At 42.4% G+C, this 26,332-nt stretch overlaps 1 protein-coding gene across 9 annotated transcripts in view; it reads left to right on the top strand.

The window, feature by feature from the left end:
- Window positions 1–5,422: 5,422 nt before the first annotated feature.
- Window positions 5,423–26,332, top strand: part of LOC105482232 (chromodomain helicase DNA binding protein 7) — a 187,697-nt gene continuing 166,787 nt past the window's right edge. For 7 of the 9 annotated variants that reach the window (XM_011742258.3, XM_011742254.3, XM_011742255.3 and 4 more), the window contains exon 1: window positions 5,423–5,638. The gene's annotated coding sequence lies outside the window, so the exon portion shown is untranslated. Of the gene's footprint in view, window positions 5,639–6,266; window positions 6,288–6,697; window positions 6,789–26,332 lie in introns of those variants that run through there. The other 2 variants (XM_071068213.1, XM_011742253.3) reach the window with 2 other exon arrangements.

Genomic DNA, 26,332 nt, shown 5'->3' with positions numbered 1-26,332 from the left:
TAGCAAAAATCACTTCCTGTTTTTTTTTTTTTTTTCTGATGCAGGAGATGAATCTGGAATCTTCTAAAAATGAGTATATATATATATATTTTAGAGACCCACAGGCTGGCCTCAAACTCCTGCACTCAGGAATGCAGGTCCTCCCACCTCAGCTTTCCAGTAGCTGGGACTACAGGCACATGCCACCACCACGCCCAGCCTCACTTATTACTTTATGCTGCCACACAGCATGAGCTCCTTGAGGACAGGACCTTACCATGTCTCCAATGCTATTTTAGAGTCTGGCACACTGTAAGCATTCAACAAATGTTTGCTGAAAGAATGGCTCAAACTCAGCTGAACATGTTATGTTTAGGAGCCAACAACGGCCAAGTTCTAGCCATAGTGGTTTTCTTTTCACCTGATATGTTGACCTTACCAACCTTGACCATTGCCAGCAAAAGCTCCTAGCAGTGTTCTGGGCTAATAGAGATAAAATGGGAATTGTAGCTAATAGTTTTTCAATCAATATACTATCTGCTTAATTAAAAGATACTATACTATGGGCCAATTACTAAAAAGTTTTACAACATATATACCCAATAAATAAAATAGTCCAGGAAGATACTACAAGTATAGTATAAGAAAATATTTTGAAAAATAATGGAATCGATTCATACTCATATACTCTCTATGTTGAAAACCTGGGAGCAGAAATCTAACAAAGAAATGTTTTTTTTTGTTTGTTTTTTTGTTTTTTTTTTAAGAGGAACCAAAGCCAGGTACACTTCAATTAGCACAAGAGGAAATAAATAGAAACTTTAAAGCAGTACAACTAATAAGGAAAAGGCAACATCACATAGGCAACTATAATTTTAGACTATATGAAATTATAGACTTTTTTGTTTTTTTTAAGATGGAGTATCGCTCTGTCACCCAGGCTGGAGTGTAGTGGTGTGATCTTGGCTCACTGCAGACTCAACCTCCTGGGTTCAGGTGATCCTCCTGCCTCAACTTCCCAGGTAGCTGGGACTACACCCGGAATGGGCCACCACACTTAGCTAATTTTTAATTTTTTATAGAGGCGAGGTCTCACTATGTTGCCCAGGCTGGTCTCAAACTCCTGAGCTCAAGCGACCCTTCCGCCTTGGCCTCCCAGAGTGCTGGGATTACAGTTGTGAGCCACTGTGTCTGGCCTCATAATAGAACTTTTTAATGAAAAGGTAAGTGACCAATTTTCTAACAAATACAGCAGCACTTACATATCCAACTAGCTTCTTTCTTATTTTTATTTATTATTACTACTTTTTGAGACAGAGTTTCGCTCTTGTTGCCCTGGCTGGAGTGCAATGGTGTGATCTTGGCTCACTGCAACCTCCACCTTCCAGTTCAAGTGATTCTCCTGCCTCAGCCTCTAGAGTAGCTGGCATTACAGGCAACTGCCACCACACCCAGCTAACTTCTTTGTGTTTTTAGTGAGGTAGGTTTTCACCATGTGGGCTAGGCTGGTCTCAAACTCCTGACCTCAAGTGATCCACCCAGTTCAGCTCCCGAAGTGCTGGGATTACAGGCATGAGCCACCGCGCCTGGCCAGCTTCTTCATGAAAAAATTACAGGTCGGGCGTGGTGGCTCACGCCTGTAATCCTAGCACTTTGGGAGGCCGAGATGGGTGGATCATGAGGTCAGGAGATGGAGACCATTCTGGCTAACATGGTGAAACCCCGTCTCTTCTAAAAATACAAGAATACAAAAAAAAAAAAAAAATTATCCTGGTGTGGTGGCAGGTGCCTGTGGTCCCAGCTACTTGGGAGGCTGAGGCAGGAGAATCACGTGAACCCGGGAGACGGAGCTTGCAGTGAGCCGAGATTGCGCCACTGCACTCCAGCCTGGGCGACAGAGCTAGACTCCATCTCAAAAAAAAAAAAAAAAAAAAAAAAAAGAAAAATTACAGAGGAGGATTATGCCATTATCCCAGTGAAGCAGAAAATTTTTTTTAGACTTTTCTTTTTGCTGCTTTCTTCAGCATTTATACTCCTCCCTATATCTATATTTTAATTTTTTATGTATCTTCAATGGCAGTAAACCTTCATCATTTAGAGGCAAAATATATTGTTTGGAGCTAGCCAAAGTCATTTGGATGTAAATTTGGTGAACGAAGAAGAATAATAGTTTTTAGAGCGGGAAAAATATATGGTGGTAAAGAGAGTTATTTTCCAGTACTTGCAAATTGGTTCTGAACACAATTTCAAAAGATGAGTTCCAAAAATGTATTGAAGGATGCCCTCAACACTGGAATTAGTGTAATTTACATAATATTTTAAAGTTGGAAACATTTAATATAGATAGGACTTGACTTTTAAGTGTTTGAGAAGTTGGAGTGTTTTTTCAGTTATTTTAGATGCGCACATTACCTCCCCCACACCAAGTATTATAGGTGGATACATTCTGGGCTATTTTTCCAGAGATATTTATTTGTCTGTGGAATTCAGTATTAAGTCTGAGCTCTTCAAATAGACTACTTCTATTCATGTCCTAGGGCCTAGACAACCTTTTTGTAGTAGGTCATGTTTTCTTTGGAATTTTTCTCAATTGCTTTCTGCTTGGCCCACTCCATTCTTCAATGCCCTCCTTCCCAGGTCCTTGGTACCTTTCCACTGCCCTCTGGCTACAAGGAACTCAGGCCTGTCCTATTCCTCCACGGCTCAGACTCCAAAATTACCATTCTCTTATCACCAAATCAAAACTACCAATCCACTAGATTGTAAACTCTACGAGGGCAGGACATATTGTCTGTTTTGTTCACTACTATATCTCCAGTACCTAGAACCAATCCTGGAACCTCTTAGGCACTCGAAGTTGAATGAATGGCTAAGTCTCTAAATTTGTTAGCCTGGCTAGGTGTTGGGAGGAAAGCAACCCATTGAACCAATTTACAATCATCTGTGAAAGACCAGTAGCCCCTTATCTCACCCTAAGGTATTTGCATACTTAAAGGGAAAGCTTGTGAATTCAAATTACTCTCATTGGGAAAACTTCAATAGTGAAGCAAATGGAGAAAAAACATCTCAGCCTAAAGGGGAATGCGGGGGGGGGGGGGGGGGGGGGTGCGGAGGTGATGGTGGTGTGGTGAGAAGTATGATTTAGGTAGGCCAGATCTGCCTAGGAGTTTGCCCCTGAGGGCTTCTACTTTTTAAGGCCCCTTACGTTCCACACCACCACAACATCTAAAAGCTTAGAGACTTCATGATGGCTCAGGGCAGTGATCAGGATAAGTAGACTATAGACTATAAGTCAGAGGACTTACATTCTGTAGGACTGTTTTTACATTGGCACTGGTATATTTTAAAAGGAAGTTTCCTAGCTTTCGAGTTAAATGTACAAGAGCACAGGGAATCTCCTCATAGGCACTATTTGTTGATAACAAGTTATTTGTAATATTGTAATTTCACTATATGTAGATGTCACGTTTTTTTCTCCTGTGAATTGCCTTGAAATAAATGCACATCTGCCATGGAGCTGTGGCACACTGTAAAAGATAAGACATAATTTTTTTATGGCACATTATTTTAAAAATGTATTCTAATATAGTCAAGTACTAGTGATTTTTTTCTAGACATTGTGTCCTGTTTTTAACCCCCTGCCCCATACACCCCTAAAGCACCTTTCATATGCTTTCGTTGGGAAATATAAACTTAATGGAAACAGTAGTCTAACCTCAGAATTGTGATTCTTTGTTTGTGATACCCGGTTTAAAACAGATGGAAGTTGATTTTAGTGTTTTCAACTTTTTAAATGTCAGAATTCTTTCTGTACTGTCTTCTATCTTCTTTTTGATTATCTATAAGCTCCTTAAACATTAAAACATTTCTTTTAGAACAAAACTCAAGTATATGATGAAAGCAAGCTAAAAGCAGTGCATTTAACAAACTACAATACAATGTGACATTTATAAAATTATTACTAAAATTAGAAAATAAATGTCTTAGTGATTAAGTCTAGGATAATCAAACTTACTGAATAGTTGTAGTAGTTACATAATGAGATAGTTTTGATTAATCTTTTGTCCAAATGACAATATTGTGATTACAGGCTTAGCACTACAGGTAGTGTAACCATCAAACAGTGAGTGAGATTAGTACATTTTACACAGTTTTGCTATTTTCTCAGTTTATTTTGGAGTCCAGTAATAACCATTCAGTCTGTACCTGCCATAGGACAATCTTTGGTTGATATGAGTTCCTTTCTTGATTTAAAAATAAGTGCAATCTTTAACCTAATAAAATTATCTTAAAGTTTACAATTGATGGTTTAAACACATAGCTCCGTATTTTGCAGATAGAAGAGGCTTAATCCATGTTTGTAAATCTGTCTCCTAAAATAAAAATTAATAAAAAATGTTTTTTTCTTCAGGTTTAATATTCATTTTGTACCGGGAAGAGAAATGGAATAAGAGGCTCGGATTTTTAAGACTATGCAATTATATACAAGTGCCATTTTGGCCAAAGAATGAGTAAAACATTCTAGTCCCGACACGTTTAATAATGAGCATGCATCCTATTTCTTTGTTTCATAATCATTGCGCTCTCTGCTTTCCCTCTTTTTTGGTATGGTAACAAATTTGACAAAATCAATGCCATCTAGTTAAACTTTTTGATTAAGTAGTGGATCCAGTGTCCTATCCACGAAGAGATGGGAAAAGCGATGTGGAGAAGCAGGCACGAACCCATCTGGAATGGAACGTGTCCATTCCGAATAATTTCATGTGGGAAAATAATTTCAAGTTGAAGGATAATTACTGCAGAGACGGCCAGACACCTCCGGCCGCCGCCGGCCGCGCAGCGTTGGAAACCCTTCGCCGCGGCCAGGAGGGTCGCAGCCGGCGAGGAGCCCCGCTTCCTGCCCCGGGGCGGCGCACCCGGCTCCGGGAAGGTGCTGCGCGGGAGACGTGGCAGCAGCCCCTCCTGCCCGCGCCTGGGCTCCGCGGCCGAGCGCTCCGAGCAGCTGGGCAAGGAAGGCTGCGGGGCAGCGGCGCACCGGCCGGCGGACCCGCCTGCAGCGCCAGCGCCCGCCCGGGGACGGGAAGTGGCGCCCGGCCCGCCCTTGCGGCCCGCGGCCCTGCAGCTCCGCGCCGCCCCCTTTCTCTCGGCCTCTCCCTCGGCCTCCGCCACCCCGGCCGAATTCTTGCATAAATTATGCCAGGCGCGCCTGACGTCAGGTGGCGGCGCGCGGGCGCGGGCGCGGCGCGGCCCGGCCCGGAGGGAGCCGGCGGCGGGCGCGCGCGGCCCCGCGGTCTCGGGTGCGCGCGGCGTGCCGGACGCGCGCAGGCGCTGGCGTGCTGGGGCCGCGGCGGCGGCGGCGGCGGCAGCGGCGGCGGCAGCGGCGGCGGCGCGGGGGTTGAGCCGTGGTGGTGCGGACGCGCTCGTGCTCGGGAACTATCGGATTAAACTTGAATCGAGTGAAATTACACAAAGGAGCGCCGCGGAGGAGGCGGCCCGGGGACCCGGAGACCCTGAAACTCACCAGAGCCCCGTTCGCCCCCGGCCAACTCCGTGCCCGTGGATTCAGCCCCCTGGCCGCAGCTGCCGAGCCAACTCCGGAGCCCGCTCTGCGTTTTGTTTTCCCCTCGGCACTAGGCAGCGGAGGAGCCCGACCGACCCGGTAAGCGCGAGAGTTCACCCTGCGCCCCCGGGAGGGGCGGCGGCGGCGGCGGCAGGAAATCGCTCCGGGCCGGGGCCGGGGCCGCGCGAGGAGTTGGGATCGAGGAGTTGGGCGTGTGCGGGGCGAGGGGCGAGGGGCGAGGGCGGGAGGGGGCCGGGGCCAGCGCAGGAGCGCAGCGCCGCCCGCGCGGTGTCGCCGGCGTCGCCGCCCGCGGGGCCCGAACCCGCGCCCCGAGCGCCGCCCGGCGCCCCAACTTTTGCCTGCGTCCGCGGGGCCGGCGGCGGCGGGGGCGCGCGGTGTGGCCGAGGGTCACTTCCTCGCATGTAAATGGCTTTTTGTTGTGCTGCCGGCGTGGGGGGGGGTACGGGGGACAGGAGGGAGCGTGTCTGCGCGCGGGGGAGCGCGAGCGCGTTTCCTCCCGCCGGCGCCGAGCACGAGTTGCCGGCTCCATTCGAGAGAAAAAGGAAGGAGGAAAAGTTGGGCTCCAACTCAAGTGCGAGCGGGCGATGGGCGCGCGGGCGCGGGGCGGCTGAGCAGCGGCGGCGGCGGCTCGGGGACGGCGGCGACCCCCGCCTCCCGCCCCCGCCCCCCGCTCCGGACCGACCACGCCGCGCTTGCCGGGAGCGGCGGCCGCACCGGCGCGAACAAAGTGCGTCCCTCCCGGCGCGGCGGCGCCAGCCCGCGCGGGGACCGCCACCGACCGTGGTGGGTCGGCGGCGGGGAAAGTGCGCGGGGCGCCGCGTGGGGCGGGGGCAGCGCGAACACGCGGCGCGGGAGGCGTCCCGAGCCCAGCCAGTGCCGGGCGCGGGCGCGGAGTTGCGAGCCCGGAGTTGGGGGCTCTTGGGGCTCCCCGGCGGCTCCTAAGTGCGCGAGGAGGAGAAGAAAGGGAGCGGGGCCGGGGCGAGCGCCGGGAGGCGCGGCAAGGAGGGGACCCCACCTTGCCGAGCTGGCCGGGCCGCCGGCGGCGGCAGCTGCATAATAGCGACTTTAACCTCCAACGCAACTCGGCTCCCCCGCCCCCCAGCCCGCCGGGGGTCAGCGCCGGTGGGGGGGGTCACCAGGTGGCCCCCGAGGTGACCCGGGTGCGCTCTGCCCTCGCGGAGAGCCGCGGCTTGGAGCGTGAACGGCCGAGGTGGCTGGAGGCCAAGCGGTCAGCGGGGAGAGGAAAGGAGGGCGGTGGGGAACGCGTTGTTTGTTTGGTTCGCACCGGGGATTGGGCTCGCTGGGGGCGCGGGGCTCGGGCGGGGGCGCGGGCACCGGCTGGGCTGCGGTGCTGGGCGGGCGCGGCGGCGCGGGGCTGGCGAGGTCGCGGGGGAGGGGGGTGGCGGCGGATCCCGGGCGGGGGTGGGGGCGCTGGTCGGGAGGCTCTGGGGAAGGAGCCGCCGGCCCCGAGCAGCCATCATTACCGAGCCGCCTTTCTCCGGATGGCTCTGCCTCGAGGAGCCCGGAGCCGTGGGAGCGCACCCCAAACTCCCGGCCGGCCGCCCGCTTTGTGAGCGCCCCCGTGGAGCGAGCGGCGCGGAGAGTGCTCCTGCTATGGGTCGGACTCTTTTCCTGGAGGTCACTTTTAGAGACTGTTCACGCCTTGGTTTAAACTAGTTTTTTTCCCCCTCTTCTGAACAGACAATGGACAAAAGAAAAGTAGCAACCCACATGGAGAGAGTTTCCTTTTGAATTGCTAGAATTAGATACACTATCCAGCGCTCCACTTGCTAAGTATACTTTTTAGTTTCCCATTGTATATTATCTAGCAATCGATTTAAATAAGTTATCTTAAAAAGTGTCTCTTTGGGGGGCTTAATTTCTGGAATACATTACATGTCTTAATTTATTTTTTAAAGGATTTCGTGAGGCCCTAATTTTTTATTTTCTAAAAATTTTAATTTAAGCCGTCTTTGCAGTGGGCGATACCTTTCTAAAGGGTTGAGTGTTATTTCACCCCAATTCTCTTTCGGTAAGGGAGGGAGTACTCAGTATACGTAGCAAAGAGGAAACAAAATACGTGTCTTCATTTCTTCACTGATCTTGTCTAACGATGTCAAAAAATATCTTAGTGACTGTGACCTTAGCAGCATTGGTACCTGATTTATCCCAGTTATAATTACGTTTAGATTGCAGTAATGTCTAAGTACTAGGTAATTCCTATTTCAGAAATAACTTGAGCAGTGATTTTACGAAGTTGAATGCTTCTCCCAGCCCCCAGAGTACATCTGTCGCGCAGTGTTTTTGTCTTGCTGTTGCACAACAGAAGCCCTCCAGTCTTTACCCTAAAATGGCAGCTTTCATTTGACTGGGGCCCATTCATTGACAATGATAATAAAGAGGCTGAAAGCTAGATGCTTGGGGCATGGAGTAGGACTTGGTTTGCCTTTCTAGGTGATAAGTAGGAGACATTTTATGTCTTCCAGTTTGCTCAGGAAAAGTTTATTTTCCCTGAAAAATCTGTCTTGTGGAAAAAAGTTATAAAGTAAAATAATTTGGAAATGGGTAAGGGCTTGAGCTGCTAGCACATTTCGGAAGGTAAATTTTCTTATTTTGCCCAATAGTGGAAATCTGGCATTTTCTCTTTTTTGGTAATCTGCTAATAAAAGGACATAATGAATTTTTGTCAGGCTTGTAACAGGTGAATTTCCTCATCTTGGCACTCAAGAATTGGGATTGTTTTCTAGCACTGTGGGTTTTATTCTCTTTATATTTTCTAATTTTTTCTCCTGTGCGAGTCACTAAATTGAACCATGATGAATTGTATCCTGGGTTTATGCTTTCGAGATTCAAATGAGTTTTCAGATAAGAAATAAATTATACTTTTAAAAGACTGGTATATGAATTTTAAATTGTTATATTCATTTAATCAATGGCCTTAGTTTTAAATTAGTTTTTTTAAAAAAATTACTTTCTTTTGTATGTCTTAACATAGAAGGCAGAATAGAGGAATGATGGAATGGTTGTAGAGGTGATATTTAAAAACCCAAATATTATTTTCCTCTTTCGAGGAAATAATTAACTTTTTTTCCCAAGTTGAAAATACAGAAGTCAAATTTATAACAATGTATTCAGTAACTTAGTTTTAAAATAGTACTTTCATAGATTCGCCAGTATTTGGTCTAGTTTTTCATCAGTTCAACTTACAGAAACATTTCCCAAACTTTTTTCATAATGAGTCTTTTAGGTTAGCCTTACTTTTATTGAGTTAAAATGAATACCATGAAGAGTTCCTTTATAATACAGTAACATCAAGGAAATATTACAACCGTTTCTTCATACAGATGCGAAGTCAGTAACGTTATAGTTTTTAAGCAGTTAGGTCAAAATAGCAGGAATATTTTGTTATGAGAGAATACACTGTAAATGCTTCTGCGTGCCTGCTGTGTAACCCATAAAAGCAATGTAAGTGCCGAGTTAGTGTAGTTCTCTCAAACCTAATATTACAGCATTGTGTTCCACATGCTTGAAAAAGTTTGCTTGCCACACAGTCACTATGCCTTTAGTTAATTTTGATTCAGCAAACCTTGGCAAGCTTTCCATGGTTAAAACAATAAAAGGCAGTACTTTCCCTCAGGGAGTGTACTGTCTCTCATAGAGAGTTCTATAGGTAAACAAATATTCACATTTGATTTTTAAGAAAAACTTATAAGTAATAGATATCTTTCATCTTTCATTAACTAAATACAACCTTTTGGGTTTGATAGCAGACACCATGGCCATCTTAGAAACATCTAATATAAATATGGCATTACAAGAATAAAAATGTTGAGTCAGGTCTGAGCAAATGGCTCTTAAAACTTCAACTTTGTAAGACAGTGATTCTTTTTCAGCAAATGATTTCTACATATAAGTAGTAAGCACATAGTCACATAGCTAAATTCACCGAAAAGGGTGGAGAAGGAACATCTTAGGTGATACTAAGATGATGTCAGGAATATATTGGCTCTATGGGACCCTTTCAGTTGTCTTGGTCACCCATGTGGTCATATTTGTGTATCTTAAAAAAAATACATTCTTTTCATGCGATTGGAAATTCAGAATTTGGCATTTTTCTAGACAGGTTTCCAGAACCACTATAATTTCATTAGTTCAGGAGATACAATTTTCCCCTTTATCTATAAAACTTTATTTAGTCTTAAAAAATTGTTGACATTCAAAGGTGAATGATTTTAAAATAGAAAAGAAATTGAAAATCAATAATCACTTGGTTTTTCTACAACAAATACAAAGACAGAATGATTTATTTCAATTTGGGTATCACTCAGGTTGCAGTGATGGCAGAAGTCCATAGCTGATTATGGTGGTTGTTAAGAACTGGGAAGGTAATTTAAAACACTGACTATGTGTCCGTATTTTACTTTTATCAATATATTAAAAATTTGAAATGAAATCACATCTGCATGATAAAAAAGAAATAGAAACAGGAAGTTGTAATGATATTGTCAAGTAAAAATTCATTTTATACTCATTAGAGAATCATTGGATATTTAGAGTGTGAGGACCTTAGAGAGCTAGTTGAACTTTCTCATTTTACAGATTAAGGAAGTAAAGCCCAGAGAGATTAATTAAATGAACTGCCTCTGACTGGCCACCTACCGTTGCAGAGCTTATCTCAGTTACAGTTGTCTTCCTAGTGCCTAGCATGGTGCCGGTGCAGGAGGGATGCTGGCCTTGTCTTTGTTGGCTCTGTAAGAGTACAGCTCTTGCTCATGTTCTGACTCAAAGGTACCTTCTGGCTTTAGAATCCTACAGCATAGGACAACATAGCTCTTAAAGGTGTTCCTAAACCAACAATAATTTGCTTCTGTTTTTGGAGGTTTTATTTTTTAAACTATGATTATCCAGTTAGAAAAATGCAGAGATAATTACTTCGAGATTTGGTAACTGTTTTCACTTTAGATGCATGTATTGATCACCATAACTAGATTCCTGTTGCTTTTTAACTAATGTTAGGTGACTGACTGCAAACGTGATTGTTTTTTCAGAGGAGGATTTTTTGGGGGTTTCTGTTCTGCTTTTACTTTGAAACTTAGAAATGTCTTTTTAAAAGTAAAAAATAATGTAGATATTTATGAGGAAACATAACTTGGCAGTAAAGGCTGGTTCACTCTCAGGCTTGTTTGTTTATGCTAATGTGGAATCTAAGGCACTTTTTAAAGTGACCCTTTGAGCCTTGCTTCCTCTGTGCACGTCAGGATTGGCTTTCATGGCCACAGAATCTGGACTGTGATTAGTCTTCCTGTTTCATCTGTGGTTTTGCTCATTGATTCAGCTGTTTGTTGGGTACCTGCTACCTGAAAGATGCAATGCTATGAATTGGCAATATAGTGATGACATGAGAAGACATGGTAAACTCACACAAAAACGGGCTACCTTAAGGTCATAAGTGTGATGCAGTGGGTGCCAGGAGGAATGAGAGCTTGGGACTTGGGGATTCGGTCAGTTGGGTGGGGTATTACCCCTTAGGAAGTGGCTTTAGCATTGCCATCTGAATGATGGTAGAAGAAGGGGTGAGGGCACTTCAGGCAGTGCCCCTCACCTGCAGGGAGGCTGTGTGTTTGAGGCACTCAGAGAACTGCAAGATGAGACTCGAGGTAGGCAGTATCCAACTTGGTCAGGGCTTTCAGGATATCGAATTTGGGATTTTTGAAAAAAGCAGTAGGAACCACTGATGAATGTTAAGCAGTGTTTGACACAAGCAGAGTTGTGTTTTGAAGAAGATTGAATTGGTGGGTGCAGAGAGGACAATAGGTTGGAGACAATGTCCTGCCTGCTTTTGTTGTGGTCTGTGGGATGAGGAAATGACAATGATTTGGACTACATTGGTGGTGGCCATGGGAATGGAGAGAAATGGACAGATTTGAGAGATGTTTAACAGTTTGAATGAACAGGACTTGGGGATAGATGCGCTTTCAAGAGGGAGATCTCAGGGCATATAGGTTTCTAGCGTGTTCCCTGCTTGGCTGGTTGGCTGCTGATGCTATTCACAGAGGCAGGAATCAGCTTTGCTGAAGATTTGAGAAGGAAGCTCATGAGTTCTTGTAGCATATGATTGCGGTAGCTGATAATGGACCATGATAACATTATTTTATCCTTTGCATTGCTAGTGACATTCCAGAACTTAAAAAAAAAATAATCTGCTAGCTTTAACCAAAAGATATTGGCATGTGGGGAGTCCATCAAGGAATGTGAATGGGTTCAGTGAAATGGGAGACGGGAGGGAAGCTTTACTTGCTGAACACATAGCACTTTGCTTGTTACTTGCCTGATACATAGCACTTTGTAGGAGTTTGCTCATTCCAGGTTAAGCATAGAATCCTGTGGTAACCAGACCTTGGCACATTTTCTTCTTCTATATCTCCGCTTATGGAGGCTGCTTTCTGTTGCTAGTCACATATTAGGGCAAGGTCTTTGGGTTCCCGATATGTGGCTGGCAGGTCCCCCATGTTCTCAGGGCTGCAGTCTCCCTCGAAGAGAGTTGTATTTTAGAAGATGGTTGTAGTCATACAGAGGCAAGGTAGGAGTGAATACATTATTTAAATAAATGTGGAGAAGAATACCAGTGTTGATCAGAATACTTACCTGGTTTTTAGTGGAGTATATGTATAAACCAGTTTAATAAGTAAATTACCTTCAAAGTTACTTGGTTCAATTATTATAAAAAGTAGATTGTACAGCATGGTTACTGGTGGCAAATGAGCGATGCTGTTACACCCAGAAAAGCTTCTGTATTGCTGACTTTAATATTATATAAGATAAATTATGAAAATCTGGAACATTAATTTTGAAGCTTTTTTTAGGGAAGTATTTGTATTTTTGTGTTTGCCAGCTAATATAGGTGATAATGTTATCTGTTTTGTTATAGATCAGATTTTGTTCTTGTATGCATAACGATAACCTTCCTGGGACTCAGTGTCTTTAATTAGGGATCTGTTTCAAAGATACTTTTATTGTCATTGTGTGTTCTTCATGGGCCTTTTTGGTGGCCATTGTGACTCAGTCAAGTCCTCTGGGTTCCTTTCTGTCTTGCCTTGGTTGTAGGGACATGCTTCATGTGAAAGTTTGCCTTCACCTGCAGGAGTTTTGAGTGATTATTTGAATACGTTTAAATTCAGGAGAAGTAATGTTTCCATGTGTGGAATGGCAGGAAAACTTGGTGCACTAACTTCAGCTTCAGATGGGCTTGTGCTAACTACTCTGTGGCAATTTATATCTAGTACTATTTGTTCAACTTGCAATTAAAAAAAAAAAAAACCTTTAAAACACATTCTGTCATTAGGTCCGGCCAGCAGTGTGTTCTTAGGGTGTAAGAGATTGTTTCTAAGAGGTGTAGACATTGAATGGAAAGGCGCACACAGGCTCCTGTGGATGTGGCTTTGATGGAGGAATAGAGGGGAAGCTTTTTTGGGACCTGCCTTCTCTCCTGGCATCTGCAGTGGCCGAGGAGGCAGCAGAGGTCATGTGGTGGATTTGAGTTTTCCACGATATATTTTATCAGGATGAGGTTGGGCAAATAGCCACCTGCTGCTGAGCAGGAACCGTATGCGACCTGGGTTTCCACACCCAGCCTTTGTGTAGGGAAAGGCATGGAATTAGACACGTGTTAGTTTGGACACATCACCTACTTCCCTAGTATGCTCAATGGAAAACAGTCAGGTTTCTATACCATATTTGCAGTATGTCTAAAAAAGCATACATGGGACCTTAGTGGTTAATTTTCCCTCTAGTTCTGCAGCAAGTTTGGGGAACTATTTTAACTTATTAGAGGCCGCTGTCTCCTCTTTTCATCATTTTGAAAGAAACCACAAACATTTTGTTTATTATCCATTTTTGTTTTGTTTCGGTTTCGAGATGGAGTCTCACAATATTGTCCAGGCTGGATTCTAATTCCTGAGTTCAAAGGCTCTTCCTGCCTCAGCCTCCCAAGTAGCTGGGATTACTGGCATGCACCGTTGTGCCCTGTTACATAAACATTTTAGAAATCTGTTCTGTTGATATTTAAAACATAATTAGCAAATGTGCATATTATTTCAACACACCTAAAAACTATTAAACATGTTTAACATAATACTAAGCAGTCAAATAGTGAGAAGTCCCTTGAAGAATTAAAAGCATGCCTTTAGTTTCCAAGGCAGTGCTTGCTAGCATACTAAGTGAATAATAAAATCAGTTTGAGCACAGGAATATGATAAAAAAAAATACCTCAGTTGGTGATGTATTTTGAAGTGTATAAGCCTAGCAATTATTTATGGTTAGAACTGGCACTATATTGAAATTGTTAAGCCCACGTCCTTAAATAATTTTTTAAAAGTCTCTGTTAAAGTGTTTTATGTTCATGTATACTTGGCCTTGTTTGTGCTTGAAATTTTGCTTTCACTAATTGCAAGTGTACCAATCTTGCAAGAAAAGTCGTATATACTCATCTTGAGAATTTCAAAATCTTGATTAACAGTGTACCCCACCCTTAAGTATGTGTTGGGCCAATCAAGTAAAATAGTGCAGAAATAATGAAACAATATTAAAAATAACAGTAATAACCATAATGACCGGCTGTTATTTCCAGTTGGGTACTCAGCTGAGTGTTGTCATGGATCATTTCATTTCCTCATCAGAGCAACTCTAAGTAATAGGTAGAATTATTATTCCCATTTTACAGATAAGGAGACTAAAAGGGATGAGAACTTAAATTACCCGGGCCATACATTTCTAGCACGTGGTGGAGGAGGAATTTGAATACAGATTAGCTAGACTCCACAGTCTGAGTGCATAACCATCGTGCTGCTCTTGCCACCTAGACCAGCTCGGGAGCTTGCATTGTTGCCGTCTTAATAGACAAAGGTGTGTTAAAAATACCCATGCCATGCTGTGATGCTGCCTATTGCTATGTTTTACCAGCCCAGGCTATTTTTTTCTGTACTTCCTTTGTTGGTGCCTGCTGTAGTTGTGGGGCCATATGTCATGAGATGTCTTCGTACCTAAAGTGACCTGGTCCTTGCCTTTCGCACTTAAGGCCCTTCTTCTCACATGGAGAAGAGGAGAAGAGTTGTTCTTGTGGAGGTTTCCTTCTGAGGTGGCTGAGAATTTGAGTTTTGATGTCAGATCAGGGTGTGAATCATAAAAATGGATATAATAAATTCTCCCAACTGCCCAGAGTTATGGTGAAGATTGAGATACTCTACCTAACACATTTGGTATAGCATATGGCATATTTATTGAGTAGTTACTATTTTTATTAGTTCAGTTTAATCATTGAACTTATCAAATCATATGTATTGATTTTACTTTTGGTTTAAAAAGTCCTTCAAATCATAATCTTACAGATGACTGGACAAGAATGAGTGGCCCAAGACGGTGACTGGCTACACAGTTTTCATTTTTCTTCAGGAGAAGACATTTGAAAATAACATCGTTATGTACCTTTGTCCATCAGTGCAACCAGATGTTATTTTCCTAATTCTCTTGTTGATTATATATATAGAGTTGACTCAGATATCCCAGGTACTAAAAGTGACAGGTTTGAGGGAGCGCTTGTTCATCTCGTCTTGAAGATGTTCATCTCCTACCAGAGTTATGGCTGTCTTTCTAGTGAAACAGTCATTTCTTTTTTGTCCCAAATCTACAATTCTCCAAACATGGTGGCTAGATGATCAGTGGTGTGGGCATGTTTGATCAGCTCTTTGATATTATGTTTTTCTGATTTAGACCAGAGGCCATGGGGTGTTCTCAAAATCTATAGAAACTCCAGATTCTCAAATCTCAGAACCTTTGATTCCTCAGCTCCTTCCCCCCAAGTTCTCTTTACCATGTAAAGAGGAGACAAGATGGTATCTGAAATGGGAGTAGGTTTGGGTTGGGGGCAGGGATGTGAGTAGCAACTAGAACATAAGAATGTTTCGTAGGAAAGGGAAGGCTCTGAGGTAGCCTACTTAGAATCTTACTGCTACCCAGATTGGCAGGGAAATGGAAGAGATGGAGTATAGACAATTTTCATTTTATTCTATTCTATGTCTTTACTTGAAAATGACTTGGGATAACAAAATAAATGACACAAAAAGTAAATAACTGATAAGTGTGGATTTATGGGAGATCCTTGTACTATTCTAACTTTACTGCAAGTTTGCAACTGTATCAATATCAAAAGTTTTAAAAGAACGGTGACTCCAAGGGGTTGATGTCAGTAGCTAACATTTGTGAAGCATAGAGTTTGTGTCAGCATTTTGCTAAACTATTTACATGAACTATTTTTACTGAATCCTAAAGTAGGATTAGTCAAAATGCTGAGGTAGGAACAATAATTGCTATTTTACAGGTGAGGAGGTTGTTTAATAAATTTGTCTAAGATCATAGCTTTTAATGAGTGGTGTTGGGACTCAAAGCAAGACAGGTTCATTTAACAGCCTGTAGCATTAACTGCTCTGCAGAAATTACTTTGGATAGTCCCATCAAAATAACCTAGGTCTTAGAAGGATAGGAACGACAAATGTCATGATCTTACACACCTGCACTTTCTAGCGCCAGCTCCTGGAGAAAAATCGAGAGGCTGAACGGTGTCTGTTAACAGATTATAGTCAGTGAGGCCTCTTTCCTCAGATGTTGTATCTTATCAATGGCAGACACTTTCAACCTGAAAGACACATGCTCGTTAAAAGACTTACTAGTGCTCCAACCCTGTTTTCACTTATCAGTCTAAGACGTAGCCGACATCAAAGTATTCAGCTTATTACAGAATTGACTTCCTCAAAGTTTCTCTCAATGTTTATCCAAGATGTAGTTCACTTAGCGTCTTTATCTCACTGCACAGGACTAGAGTTGCCTTCGAAAAAACTCAGGATACTACTTGGCTCTAGATCACAGTACTTGTTATTTGTATTTGCGTTAACTTATGTGAATATGCAGCCTCCATGAAATGTTTGCATACTGCTTCTGTGAACACACAGGACAACAGACTGTCTTCCACAGTCATACGCTCAGTCATATTCTCAAATAGGTATAGAGTTCAAATATAAATCAGTAGTCTTGTAGGGTGGATGGATATTCCTTTGCCAAGGGATTAACAAAAATCCCATGTCTTAATACTGCTTTCTCCCATACGAATAGTCTGTGATGGTATATTTTTGGATTTTGTATGTTTATACTTTTTTTCTTTTCACAATTGAATAAACTGTAGACTAGCTTCAGTATAAGCCTCCACCTAAAATGTAAATTTTGCTATTTTTGGTGCACCTAATATTTTAATATATGTCTTAATTGTGTTAATTTTCAGAGCTGTGTTTATCACCAGATTTAGTATGTTAACTTTTCAGTGTTCCCACTTATTAAAAAACAAAAATAAAAATAAACATCTGGTCTGGTGTATGAAGCAAACCTCCAGTTTTATAGGGAACTTTGTGGCTATGCTGGGGTGCTGAGAGCCTTCCATTTAGCTGCTGAAGGCCGGCAGGATAAGCAGAACTGTCTTATATGCTGTCAAATACATTAATAAGGACACAATTCAAGGACACAAGTAATTTCCTCACACTGTGGAGCGCACAGGTGGTGATACTGCTGTAGCTGAATTGCTGGCTGGCAGGCAGTACTGCCGTAGCACCACAATGTTCATTTGTGTTGTTGGTTTACTGTTGTCTCAGTGTGGTGAATGGTTGGGCTATAGGAGTGGCGCAATACCCAGGCTGTACCTAGCAGAATGGTTGACAGTCGATGACTCCCTGTCACTTTCTGCAGCTCAGTATTTCCAGGACTCAGGGAGCTGCCCATGTCATTGGCATCATTCTTCTTCTTCTTCTTCTTTTTTTTTTTTTTTTTTTTGTGAGATGGAGTGTTGCTCTGTCTCCCAGGCTGGAGTGCAGTGACGTGATCTCGGCTCACTGCCACCTCCACCTCCTGGTGTGCCTCAGCCTCCCGAGTAGCTGGGATTACAGGTTGTGCCACCACTCCTGGCTCATTTTTATATTTTTAGTAGAGATGGGGTTCCGCTATGTTGGCCAGGCTGGTCTTGAACTCCTCACCTCAGCTGATCCACCCGCCTCGGCCTTTCACAGTGCTGGGATTGAGAAGGTACAGAGTCGTTTTGCAGAAATAATGCATCCATTGGTCTTTAAGGAAGATTAGAATGGTGAGCTGGACTGAGGTAACTTTCTTACCTGTTTTCTCCAAGAAACCCATAAAATGGGTTTGTTTTAGATTGTTTTAAAGACCCTGTGGAATTTGTAAAAAGTTTATCTGGTAAGCTTAGAATGACTGAAAAAATAGATATTTATTGGGAGTTAGAATTACAGTCACTTAGAGTGCTTGTTAAAAATGTAGATTCCTCAATTCCAGACCAGATTTATTGAATTAAATCTCCCTGGGTCATCTAGAATCTGAATTTTTATCAAGGTACGTCTGATGTACTCTGAAACTTACGAAGCAATGTGCTTAGACCAATGTGTTATGTAATGAACGTACTTCGGAAATACGAAAAATTTAGAAAATGGCAAGGAATATATGTTTGTCCGTCATTCATGTTATAAGAATTGCAAAAATTCTTACAATGTATTTTGGAGTATTGAAAGTAATGTTATTCTCTTACACGTAATTGAATGAATGTGGCTGCTGTTTGACACACCAGTTACTGTAAAGGTGAAGATGGATGACCGATTAAGAGTTTGAAATCGTAGTCTTTAAAGGTGGCGCTAAAAGGGTAGAAGATAGATTGCTTTGTATTTATTTGTTAAATTTTATTTTCATTTCTACCACTGAGTAATTAAAAGCTTGTTCTGTGTATAGTTCTGGTTTAAATGGTAGATGTCTGCAAAACTAATAGATTTGTTAAGCTACAGTAACTATTTTGGGGCAACCATTTCAAGCCAGTGTTATTTCCACGGGCATATAATACATTTAAAATGAGAATCATCTTAAAACGTAATTTAGTGAGTGGGTTAGTGTTTTCTTGGAGGACTTGTTAGCATAATTTCGTGTAAGACAGGATGCTTATATGAAAGGCATAAAGGAAGCACATAAAGCAGCTTTTTTCCTGGCCCTTCCCCCCATTCCCCTCCCTTTTGGATAGAGGCCATACTGACCACTCCTCTTCCTGACGCCTCAGGTTGTCCTGGACCTTGGCTGAAGGCATCATTAGGGTCCTGAGCTTTCCCTTCCATGCTGCCTCAGTTCCTTATTCCTTTTCTTCCTACCCCCTAAATATAGCCTGTTCTCAGGGGTTTGATCCTGGCATCCTCTGGGTCTAGTTCAGGCCCACAGCGGCCTCATTTTCTACTAACTTCTACGTCTGTATTCTTATTTCTTATGTCTCCCCCAAACTGCTATCCTTAATGTTCCCAATCTGTTTAAAACCGATGTCATCGTAACAACTTCTTCCTGCAAAAGCACGAAACAAAAGTATGAAACTTCAAGCCCAGCCCTTTCTCTTGAACTTAGGCTCTGCACTGCGAGTCTGCGAGTCTGCTCTGGTGGTATCAGGTCCTGGTGGCCCAGCTGATGGGCTGCTTCGGACTCCACTTCCTGTGTCCTGGACTGTTGGCATCCTTGTTCCTTCCATTATGTTGTGCCCTCCCCAACACCCCCTTGGTGGTCAGAGTGCAGTCCTAGGCCTACTAGGCCATTATGGTCACTGTAAACTTGCATAGGTGGGGAGAGTACAGCAAAGGCCCATGTTAGGGAGAGCCTTTCCTTGCTTCCTTCCTGCTCCCCTGTGGAACAAGTCCCTGTCTGTGTGCTGCGCCCTTCAGACCTTACCACCCCATTGCTCCTGCCGCTCAGCCCTCCTTGGGGCACCTGCAGAGAGAGGGTCCCCCCTCCAACTCTGCTCCTCTGGCAGTGCTTGTGGGGTGCCTTCCACTGGCAAGGCCTCTGTTGCTGCTGAGCCCCAACGGTTTAGTGTCCAGGTTCCCTGTCTTTGGCAGGGCAAGGTTGCTCTGTGCCTGTGGCCTGTTCTTCCTTGGCCTCCTCTGCGACAGAGGTGCTGGCCCCTGCTTGGCGCTCTCCTAGCTGGATTAGAATGTGGGTGGGAAGAGGAGGTGAGTTATTCTGACCTCCTGAAACCCATTACCACATTCCTGGCATCTGATTGGAACACATTTTCCCATGGTAGTGTTGTTATGGTTAGGCACTGGTGGGACACCGTGGGTTAGCCCAGTACTGTTGTAGGTTAGCACAACAATGTCAATAGTATAATGTTATATCCGAGGGAAAGTGATTCAACTAGCAGCTGAAGGCCTTTTGGGGAGGAGCTGCTTGCTCCTGTGAGCCCCCTGGGGAACTGTCCTGTAGAGTGTCATACCAGCACCATGGGTGGCATGACATTTGGTGGCACATTTGGTGGCGCAAGCATCAGAGCAGTCATCTGCTTTGCCAGTGGGCCCTCGGGTGGGTTTCAGAAAACTGGGCCTATCCAAACTCATAAGCGTGAACTTTTACATAAGAACCATGACCATGGCAATTCTAAGGACTTTAATGAATGCAAAGGCATGGCCACTAACGACAAGGAAAGAATTCGATAATGTTTTCAGATTTACATCTCTAAAGAGCAAATGGCAATTTTGGTGTGAGACTTATTACAAAATCTTTTTGGCTTTTGGAAGTGTAGATGTGCCTGGTGAAAAATGTTATTTTATTAACTTTTTTCGAAGATAAATAAGAACTATGAACAGGCACATCTTTAGGCTGTTGCTACTAACTTGTCGGTATAACTTTAATGTTTGTGAAGGTGTGCAGATGTGAGATTATGGCTTTGTTAAGCTCTGTGGGAGATACTAAAAATGTTACTCCTAGCTAGGTAGAGCAGGTTAACACACTTATGACCCTGTGGAACAGGACAGCACAGTCTGTAATTAAGTGCTAAGAAGGTGTGATGTGGTATAGTCATTGTATAGTGGAGAAAGAAATCAGGAAGCGTGACTTGCCCTCTCCTTTGATAAGTTAGAGGAACTGAGTGATAATGTGAAAACAATCATGGAGAGGCTGTCAGCCCAGGGTCCTGGCAGGGAGCAGGTGGCCAGTCCAGAACATCCTTCAAGGACCAGGGCAGGAGCCCTTTGTCGCTGGTGTCCTCCTGGGAGGGCAGCTTTGCAGGAGCTATGGCCCCCAGGGAGAGCAGCACAGCCACTGCCACCTTCTGTCCCCTCCCCACCTCAACGTTCAATTCAAGGACCAGTCTTCTGGGACTCAAGGAAGATCAGTTAGCCTGCCCTGAGGAGAGGGGCAGCAGGTTGGATAGGTAGGGAGAGGTTGAGCAATGGTGAAATTGGAAGCTTAGACTGAGTGAGATTCTGACTTATATTATGTGATGGAAATGGAGTTGAAAGGTTAGTTTGGCAACATGTGATGGATTGCAGTTGAAGAGAAACTAGAGGCAAAAAGTCAGAGGCTGTTGAAATAGCCCAACCAGGAGGTGGCAGAGCTTTGGCTAGCCAGGGAAAATGGACTGAGAGAGGAAAAGATGCAGCTATGGACATTCAGGGTGTAGGGAACAGGGACAAGGAGCTGCTCCACAAGGCCTGGCATGGAGCGAAGAATAGCTTAGAAAGCCTCCTTTCAAGAGAAGTAAGGTTGACATTTGAAACTTAGATTTGATCCAAAATAGGAAACATTTGAGCAGGGAGAGATGTATAAAAAGATCACCTTAGACAGGTTTAGAAATAAAGCTACTCCACTGGTAAACGTCTGCAACTTACAGGTCAAGAAAATAGGTATCTAACAATTAAAAACAAGTTTTAAAATAAACTTCTTATAAAAATGATTTTGAAGCATATAATTTGACATTGTTTTTATAAATATCCTTATAACATTGGGTACAGTCAGAATAATATGTCAATTTGATATTAGTATTATACTTTCAGAATCAAAATAGTACAATGATAATAGCACAAGAGGGCTACAGAAATGCAGGTACTAGAAATTGAAGTTTATCATTTTAGCATACTTGACCTTTCTTTGGGATGTGTGTGTTGCAACGTTGGGAAGCATTGTCTCATGTTTTATGCTTAAACAACTCTAATACTTGTGTACGGGTCTATTAAAAAGGCACATCAACATGTTCTGTGAGAGAATACAACAGAGAAACAATTGCAGTCTGAAAGAAAAGCAGCCAAGGATATAAGTAGGTAATGTATAGAAAGAAAATGTAATTGTCAATAACCACAAACATTTCCAAATTATGGAATAATTTAAAAATGCAAATTAAATTAAAATGATAAACTTCTCCCCCTTATTAAATTAGCCAAGACTTTAAAATATTTTTTATGCTGCTAGAATATGGTGAGACCTGCACACTCACTGTTGCCTGAAGTTTCATAAGTATAAACTTTTTTTTTTTTGTAAAGAAAGTAGAGACTGTGTGTATAAAGATCTTTACAAATGGTCATTCCTGTTGTATCAGTCATCTATCCCAAGGAAAAATGTAAAATCCAGTCAACTGTTATAAGCCAAAGCATTTCTTTTTGACATTGAAAAACTGAGAATGGTTAAATTTATGTTATAGTCATGCTGGAATATCATGCAGGCACTGAAAATCATGTTTTTGAAAAATACGAAGCTTAAAAGAATACAAAAGAACATATTAACTGTATCATGAATAGTTTTATACAAATTACATTTTTACTTTTTAATTTTTTAAATATTTCTATGACCAGGTGTCTACAACAATACAAGTTAAATTATAAACATAAGAAAAGACTAGGGGAAATATATCAATTTAAAAATTATTAGTTTCAGGGATTGGCAGTTTCACTTAGTTAAAAGCTACGATTCCACAGTTAAACAGATGTGGTTTGAATCTTCCTGACCGCTTAACTGTGTGACCTTGGATAGTGACTTATTAGTTCTATATGACTTACTAGCTCCAAGACCACAGGCCAATTACTTTATTGATCTAAGACTCAGTTTCTTCAACTGTGACGTGGGAGCAGTAACAGTCCAATAAGTACAGTAATGCTCCAACAGTGCTTGTTGCATCATTAGCCCACAACTAATGTTAATTATTTGGATTGCAGGTAGTTTTTTTTTTAAACTTCAGTCTTTCCACTTTTTAAATATTCTAAATTTTATACTGAAAGGATTGTAAAACTCAGACTCTCTGATACTGTATATGGAAGGAAGGACTCTGACAGTTTTTCAGTAATTTTGTGGTATAGGCAGAGAAATCTTTTTTTTAGGTACCATAATTTTCCATAATTTTAACCAGTGATACATCTGAAACAATACTTTCAAATTTTGTTTTTTTTTTTTTTTCCCTTTTCTAGATTGCTTGGCAGTTTTGGCTTCTTTTTTTAATCCCAAAGAAATTTTGTTTTACAGTAAGTTAAGTTTAATTGGAACCTCCCCCACTTTTTTTTTTTAAGTTTCCTGAAATCAAGGAACATAAGAATAAGTTTTAAACATTTTCTGTAGGTGAAATCTGAATTTGATTAATATTAGCTGCATATTTAGCACTCAGATTTCAGACCTATTTAGTGGTGACTTCTGTGCATCTCACCTAATTGTTTAAATATGTGAGCATGATTTTGATATTTGGGAGGTTGAAGAGAAGCCTCTTGAGACTTTTGAACTGAAGTTAAACAGCTTATTCTGTCTTGGAGTTAGTTGGTGTAGGTTCGTAGGAAGACTTTAACATCTGGGCTCTTTCACCTTGGAATTGTATCTTTCTCATAGAAGAAACACATTTGAGCTGCAGACAGCCTGGAAAAGCTTTCAGGCTATATTTTCTTCACAGGAGGGCAATAGCTTTGCACTTATAATAAAATAGCTTCAAAGTTTTTGTCTCCTTGAAGTTATGTTACCTTTAATTTACACTCAAACATTATTATATCTTCTATAGCAAACAGAGGAGGATAAGAAAAGGAAAAACAGAGACAAATTGTTAACAGTGTTCCCAAAATTATTAATAAATGGGTTGTTGGTAACATAAGACTTGAAAACCATAGAATCCAGAATATATGCAACTTCATTTTATTACTGTATTGCATTAAATTTAAGATGGTGTCAGTTGTAAGATGTGTTCTATTTCTGATACATTGAAATACCAAAAAAAAGGTCATGGAATTGATGAAATCTAGTAGTTAAAAAAAACACAAAAATGTCAGTTTGCAGTCACTTATATTTTTCAATTTGGTGTATGGAACAAAAAGGAAACTCACCTGAATGCATCTGAAATTGGACTTTAATCTTTAGCAAAAAGATGTCCCAGCTATGTATGCCACTTTAATCACACGTGGTGCCACCTCTGATCTTGCTCCTTATGTTGTGCACAGCAGGTAGAGTACAGCATAGGTGCACTCATGAGTTAGGTGTTTGAACATGACCCTCCTCAGCTACTGGGCCGAATGTAAACAGTGGTCAACTTTTTATAGTGTTAATCTGCCAGACTGCTGTCAACACACTGGGTACCATTAAACAGTGTCACCAAGACTGTTCCACAGGATGATGCCAAAAATCTATTAAAACACGGTAAAATAAGAAATGTACTGCTAACCACTTACAGCCTGACTTGACAATTATCAAGTATTTGAGTATACAGTCTAAGCTTCACTTACCTTGTACATAAGCAAAAGTTGGAAAATGAATGGTTCCTGTTTGTCAGAAATTTAAAATCAAATTACTCAGCAATTCAAAGCAGGGAAAGACCCCCTTTACCTTTCTGTATCGAGGATAATTTGAGAGGATTTTTGCATCAGTTAGGGTGAGGCCAATACAGGAAGAATATAGGGTAGGTGGACCAATTATAATGATGTCAGAGATTCCTCCTCCACCAGCCATAGGAAAGAATAATTTCATATAAAATGATGGCAATTTAAAGATTTCTCAAATATATAATTAGAGTTTGGAGGAGGTAATACGGCGTAAAGGTTAGAGGCAAGGGCTCTGGAGTTAGACTGCCTGGGTTCAAGGTACTCTCTGCCTTTGGGATCTGGGGCAGATAATCTGTTCCTGTTTTCTTGCTTATAAATAAGGTAGCTGATAGTCCCTTCCTCAATGCCTGGCATATTTTATACCAAACATTCACTGAATTGAACTAGAGTTAATATTGTTAAGGCTTGCTTTGTTTCTTACTAAAGAGAACATGGAAGTGAGCCGTGTAAAGATTTGCAGAGCCTTGGTGTCTAGTAGTATGACTTGACTTCTCATTTCTTCTTTCTTTTTCTTTTCTTTCTTTTTGAGGCAGGGTCTTGGTCTGTCTCACAGGCTGGAGTGCAGTGGCACAATCACAGCTCACTGCAACCTCCACCTCCTGGGCTCAAGTCATCCTTCCACCTCAGCCTCCAGAGTAGCTGGGACTATCCGCACATACCACCATGCCTGGCTAGTTTGTATATTTGGAGAGATGGGGTTTCACCATGTGGCTCAGGTGATCCTCCTAAAGAGGCGGGATTACAGGTGTGGGCCACTGCCCCGGCCGACTGTGAAGCATTCAACATGGTACATAACACATTTCTTGGTGTTATAGTGAACGGTATGCAACTTGAGAGCAATTAGATATTAGCATATTTAAAATAAAATATTGTGAAAGTATGATTGTGGAAACTACCTATAGAACATTTTGCTGGTGGTATCTTGGTCAGAGTTTTCTAGATTTCCCCATGTGTCATGTGGTTAAATATGGAGTGGTTTTAACATGGCAGCATGGATTTAAGATATAATGAAGTGTAGGAGCTATGCTTTGTATGAGATGACAATGGCATATCTATTTTGTTCCATAGATTTATTCGTCTTAGGTGATATAACCCAATATCTTAATGTCACCAACAAATTATGTGATCATCCAGAAGAAGTGAAATGATTTCAAACACTGATGATTTAACTGTTTTGTTTCTAATCACCTAGAGGGAGCCAGGATAATGTGATAGGTCCTATTTATTACATTTCACTTAAAAATGTCTTTTTTTTTTTTTAAATCCTGGAGTAGCCTGTTTCAGAGCCAGCTCATTGTCTGTCCCATTGCTATGGAATATACTGTAGCTGCTCTATTTCCTTCCCTAGAGCCTGTCGGTACTCTTGCATGAGGTGGGAGAAGCTGTAGAAAATTATAATAAATAGGGCAAGACCTTAAGGAGTTTGTAGTCCATCTACATTTCTACCCCATGTTCCCTGACTTCACGTGTCATCCGTCACATTCTGCTCTCACCTGCATAACGGATTAGATGGCATTGTTTTTTCTTGTTTGTTGTTTGATGACTTGAAATTCTCTCTTTCTTTCTTTCTTTCTTTCTTTCTTTCTTTCTTTCTTTCTTTCTTTCTTTCTTCTTTCTTCTTTCTTTCTCTCTTTCTCTCTTTCTCTCTCTTTCTCTTTCTCTCTTTCTCTTTCTTTTTCTTTCTTTTTCTTTCTCTCTCTCTTTCTCTTTCTCTCTCTCTCTCTCTCTCTCTCCCCCTCCCTCCCTCCCTCCGCCCCTTTCTTTCTCTTTCTTTCTTTTTCGAGATGGAGTTTTGCTTTTGTTGCCCAGGCTGGAGTGCAATGGCGAGATCTCGGCTCACCACACCCTCCCGAGTTCAAGTGATTCTCTTGCCTCAGCCTCCCAAGTAGCTGGGAGTAAAGGCATGCGCCACCATGCCTGGCTAATTTTGTATTTTTAGTAGGAATGGGGTTTCTCCATGTTGGTTAGGCTGCTAGGCTGCTCTCGAACTCCCGACCTCAGGTAATCTGCCCACCTTGGCCTCCCAAAGTACTGGGATTATAAGCGTGAGCCCCTGTGCCTGGCAACTTGAGATTCTTTCTATGGA

The sequence above is a fragment of the Macaca nemestrina genome, chromosome 8 (assembly GCF_043159975.1).
Source record: "Macaca nemestrina isolate mMacNem1 chromosome 8, mMacNem.hap1, whole genome shotgun sequence".
Classification (NCBI taxonomy): domain Eukaryota; kingdom Metazoa; phylum Chordata; class Mammalia; order Primates; family Cercopithecidae; genus Macaca; species Macaca nemestrina.
The sequence above is the reverse complement of the archived record's forward strand: the minus strand, read 5'-3'. Positions and strand labels throughout refer to the sequence as shown.